Source organism: Cajanus cajan, chromosome 9 (assembly GCF_000230855.2).
Source record: "Cajanus cajan strain Asha chromosome 9, NIPB_CcT2T_4, whole genome shotgun sequence".
NCBI classification, from domain to species: domain Eukaryota; kingdom Viridiplantae; phylum Streptophyta; class Magnoliopsida; order Fabales; family Fabaceae; genus Cajanus; species Cajanus cajan.
The window spans coordinates 56,937,326-56,943,380 of record NC_138525.1 but is presented as its reverse complement, the minus strand read 5'-3'; positions in this window follow the sequence as shown (position 1 = coordinate 56,943,380).

Here is a 6,055-nt window from a genome sequence, read left to right as displayed (position 1 = left end):
TCAGCTGGATCCAGTGGTCCAAATTTGAATTTATTTATGTTAAAATAATATTTAATTTAACTTGAAAACACTATGGAAATAATTTCTCTTAAAAAAATGTTGATTGAAAATTTGGGATGTTGCCATTTGCAAGCACATGGGTAAATAATAAACATATTTTACATTTAGGAGAGGAATGTTGGTCACGTGAACAAGTTTAACGTATTATTCATTGGTGTATAAGTAAAAAGTAATAATTTTTATTTTTTATGTTTATTTAAATTATTAATTTTTTTAAAACTCAACATCTTCCTCACATTGGTGATCATGAACGTAAGGTTACCATTTCAATTGTGGTGGTGCAAATTTGCATTTGCTCTTGCTAGCAGTTTCAGGGAGTGTTCCGAGTCAAGGGCTGATATCTAGTTTATTTTATTGATGAAACAATTTCATAGGTGCATTTGATTTGAGAGAATGGAAAGGGTGATATTTGAAGATGCATGTGCAGATTTTGTGTCTTTGGTTGACGATGAAGCTGGAAGCTTTTCCGTTTCTAGAATGAGGGTAGGGAGCGAGAAGCTAGTGCGGGCTATGGATAAGATCGTGGAAAACGCCCATAAGGATATGAGAGAGGTAGAACCCGAGTTCCAACTTTTCCAGCGTACTCTAGAGCGAATATTAGAAAAAGTCTCTCCTCTACTCGGACCCGTATCCTCTTCCAACCCTTTCGAGTTCACGTTTCGCCGTACGCTTCGCCAGAATTTGAACAAGATACGAGTGCTGCTGATGTTTCTTGTCGCTAAATTTAAAAGCACTGTTTCTCATATTCAGGCAAGCCCACTTGAAGGGGTCCAAGCCCAGGCCCAAATATATGGCCGGGATCATGATAAAGAAAAGATTGTGGAGTTTCTTTGTAGCCAAGCACAAACACATGCCTCTCACATCCTTTCCATCTATCTCATTGTTGGCATGTCTGGGATTGGAAAAACACTCAACTGGTATACAATCATCAAAGGGTAAGTAGCCATTTTGGTGTAAGAATTTGGATTTCTTTTTCTGCCAATTTCTCTGCCAAGAAGATTCTCTGTTCCATTATAAATTCTGTTGCACAAGAAAAGTATGATCACTACGATTTAGATGTAGTGGAAAGAAAAGTGCGAGACCTTTTGCAATGGAAAAGGTACTTGCTTGTTTTAGATGATCTTCACCTCGTATATGGTGAACTCAACGAGTTGAAATCTATGTTGACTCGAGGATCAAAAGGTTCTTGCATTTTGGTAACTACTCGTGTTGAGGAGGTTGCGCAAGTCATGGGAACATTCGGACCTCATCACTTGATTGCTGTATCAAACGAGAACTGTTGGTCAATTTTCAAACAATATGCATTTATACCTGGCAAACAAGAGCCTGAACTTCTTAAACTAATAGGCATAAAAATAGTAAAAAAAGTGTAAGGGATTGCCTCTTGCTGCAAAGCATTGGGAGTTCTAATGCGCTCATTGAATATGACAGATGAATGGCTTAACGTTGTACATAATTGGTCATGGCATTCTAAACCTGAGCGTGGAAACAGGTGAAAGACTTAAATTTGATATAGGATATGAGTTATTAAATGATGTAAATTTAGATAGACTTATTTTTGGAGTAAATCAGTAAATGATCCCTCCTATATATATATATATATATATATATATATATATATATATATATATATATATATATATATATATATATATATATAAGAGGAGTTATAATTATACTAGTGTAACTTTTACTAAGTATTATACCGCTCAATAATTTTATATTAATTGTGAAAGTTACGAAATTCACAATTAATAGAAAGTTATTGAGCGGTGTAATACTTAGTAAAAGTTACACCGGTGTAATTATAACCCCCCTCTATATATATATATAACCGTTCAATTTAAAAATTTTAATGCATAGATCAAATCTGCAAATTTTTAGACAATTTGAAAATAATTTGATACTTCATTTCATTAATTCAAGTTGACGGATAATCATAAAATCATTTTATACCTTATTCGAATTAATAAAACAAAGTAACAAATGATTTTCAATTTTTCTAAAAATTTGCAGATTTGATCTATGCATTAAGAACTTTAAATTGAACGGTTGGATTGTTGAAATTAGATGTAGAACATGAGTTATTAAACGAAGTAAGTCTAGGTAGAATGAGAAACGTAGAATTAGAATGAGAAAGAAGAACTGAGTTCAAACCCAACAAACAAGAACTAATTAATATAGTAAAATAAAGTTAGAGATAATAAGCATGATACTTCATATAAATGAACACTACTAGAAAAATGTCATTTTCTTGCAAATTTTTCTACAAAAAAATATTCGCAGAAATTTTTTGCGAATTGTTTTACAATAATAATTTCACAAAAAAATTTAATAAATTTATTTACGAAAAATAATTTACATATATTTCTTACAAATTTTTTTATGAAAAATAATCTACAAGAAATTTTTGTAAATTTTGCTATAATTTTAATGATCATAAAAAAAATTTTCCAAGGTAAAAATTTGCAGAAAATATTGTAAGAATTTTATTTTGTTTATTACAGATTTTGATGTAGAGACTTTGGGTTTGAAGATTCATGAGGGTTGAGATTGAGATTGGTATAGCATAATCTAGCTTGGTTTGTTTTTGAGGTTGGTTGGTGTGCTGAGTCGATGACTCCACAACTTGATTTGATTGAGTCAATGACTCTAAAAGTTTGAGAACCGGAGAGGATGGTTCCATAGGTTGTTCCGTTCTAGAAGAGGTCGTCTGTTTTCCTCTGCCTCGACCTCTGGTGGAGGCCAAAATTGCCCTTTTAGGCATTTGTTGTATTCTGTAAATATTCACGAGTTAAATAGTCAGGTAGAGAGTTAGAAGTGCCTTTGAGATATTCAATGTCAAAATCAAAAACACTTAAAATTGCTTGCCATCTGGCAAAGATATGTTTTGATGCAAGATTTTTGACATCTTTTTGTAAAATCTTTTGGCTGATTTGCAGTCAACCCTAATTAAAAATTTTTGTTTCAAAAGATCATATTGAAATTTTGAAACACACAAAACAATTGCCAAAACTTCTTTTTTAACAGTTGAATAATTATGCTGTGCAGGATTCCAATGTTTGGAGGTATAGGCAACTATATGCTCTGTTTTTCCTAATTTTTGTTTAAGAATTCCTCCGTAACCAAGATCAGAAGCATCTGTTTCTACGATTTTGAAGGCTTGAGGAATAGGTAGGGAAAGACAAGGAAGGTTTTTAACCAATTGTTTGACATGTTTGACAGAAGTAGTATGATTGTTACTCCAAGAAGGAGGATTTTTCTTTAATCGATCATGCAGAGGTTTGATAATATTGTTTAAATTGGGAATGAAATCTCCCACTTAATTTAAACATCCTAAAAATCTTTGGAGTTGTGTTTTATCAGCAATTTTGTCAGGGAATTTATCAGCAAATTATATGGATCTACTGATAGGAGTAATTTTTCCCTGATGGATAATGTGACCCAAAAATAGGATCTTTGTTTGGAAAAGACTAATTTTTGAGCTTGAAACTGCTAAGCCATTTTGCCTAATAGTTCGGACAAAGATGTTTACATGTTTGAAATGTTGATCAATGGATTGGGAAAAAATTAAGACATCATCAATATAGACAATAGCATAATTTGTATAAGGATTAAAAATTTATGGTTGGGGTATCACTACTATCAGATGATGAGACTTCATCATCCTGCTGAATATTATGAATATCTTCATCAGAATAGTCATCCGTGGACTCTTCTTCAGAAGTTGCAACTAGAAGACTGCTAATTTGTTCTTCTAATTCTGGTTCTAAATTGAGGTTGCTAATTCTCCTTTTGAGTCTACAGTATTTACTGATATGACCAGGTTTTTTACAATTGTAACAGACTATGGATTTCTTCTTCCCTGGAGGGGGTTTTGATTCTGTTTTAGGTTCCCTAGTGGATGTTTGATTTCTCCTTTTAGGATTCCTAAAATGTCGTTGTTGTTTGTAGTGGGTGTTGCTAGGTTGGTCATGCTTAACAAATTTTCTGGTTTTTTGTTTAGAGCACCCAGGTAAACCAAATTGTTCACAAAAAGTGCCTAATTCCTTTCTATTTTGGGTTTTTTCTTTTGCTAGTTGCCTCTGAAGCTTATCATTTTGATAGATCTCCAAGGCCGTTTTTTGTACAAAAGAAATTAATTGGTCATAACTCAGATGGTCATAAGGAATAATGTTATCAGGTGTTAAAGCCCTAATTTTATCCCTAACCTTGTCGCCTAAAGATCTCAGAAGACCGGCTAAAAATTTTTCTTTCCAGAATGGTTGTTGACTATCTTCTCTGGTAAAAACCCTAGTGAGGAATGTATCCTTATACCACTTGAAATCTCCTAAGGTTTTACACTTGAGATTGGACAAAAGTTCAGTAGATCTATCTTTCCATAAAGATGGATCTCCTATAAAATGTTGGGCTATGGTAAAAATTAAGGTATTGACAGCATCTGGAATGGTATCACCATTATTGAAGATTGGTTCACCATTGTCATCAATCTTAACAGCTAAAAGATCCCTAATTTTTGTGCTCCAGTAAGATAATGATACCACCAACCTTTAAGTTGCCCTGTAAATCCTAATACTATAATATTTGCTATAGCTTCCTCAGAACTCTCATGGGCTGTTTGATAGGCAGTACAAACCATGGTCATATGTTGTAACATATGCATGATATTGTATTCAGATTTACCATCAATATTCCATTCATAAACATTGTTGGCATTAAAACTACTATTATTGAGGTCCTTATCTTTTATGGCCAAGTCTAAGGCTGTAGAGGGATAAGGTTTTGTTAGACCTTTCCATTGGTTTCTGGAGGTGGTCATAATAGGATTAATCTGAATGGATTGAGAATTACTAGAATCAGAATCGTGATCTGGTCCTTGGTTTAAAACACCTATGGTTCTTGCTGGCATCCTTATTTTAGGTCTAGAAGAGGCTTCTTCAGTACCTTGGGGAGACTCCGGAATGGTAGTTGCTTTAAGTAAATTATTAATTTTACTTAATAATTCACTAACATCAGAATCCATATTGGCTTTTGCCTTAGCCTTGTGCAAATTTTGTTTAGCCTTTTGGCTAAGCTTAAAAGGCTGAAATAGAGGTTTTTCTAAATGTTTTGAACTTGGGGCTTGGTTAGCAAGTGATTGGCTTGATTCAGATTTATGGGCAACTAATTTGTCACCTAAGACCTGGAGATACTTGTTTGTATAGTTAACTTGTTCCATAAGACTTTTAATGTCTTTAGGAGTCAAATTTTCATCCACATCCTTGGTTTTGAAAGGTGCAGCAAGCACAGGGTTGTTTTTGTCATCCCTAATTTGTGAAAGTTGGTATTGGGTTTTGGGAGGAAGTTTAGATTGGACTTTCTCTCCATCTTTGAGATGCCAGACAACATTTGTGGAATACTGTCCTATAAGGTCATCTCTGAAAGGATAATGTATGTTGAAAGTGACTAATAAATTAATGGACGAGATTATAGAAGTTAGATCCTTTCTTAGTGAACCAAGTGGAGAGGATTGGTAGGGGTATAGATAGCCCTTTATGAGTGGAAGTTGATGGTGTTTTGGGGTTCAATGCTAGGATCTATGGCCTAGTAATCTTGAATTTAGGAAGATGGTCTTAGAGGGAGAACATAAGAGTACTCTTAGCACCCATTTAGGAGCTACTAAGATGTATCAGAGTGGCGCAGCAGAAGCGTGGTGGCCTAAGGTGAAGAGAGGAGTAGAGGAAGTTTGTGTACTCATGTTTAGTACAGTATAAGTCTTTGACAGAACATCAGAAGCCTTTTAGGACTTTTGTAGCCTTTAGATGTCCCTGTTTGGAGGTGAGATAATGAATCTAGACTTTGTTGTGGGTTTGCCTAGGAATTTTAGGAAGAATCTTGAGTTTAATGAAGGAGTCATAGTCGAACATCTTCATTTCAGAAATTTGAGGACGAATTTCTTAAAAGGGAAAAGTATTGTAACACTCCAATTTTCAAAAAGGTTATTATTATTATTATC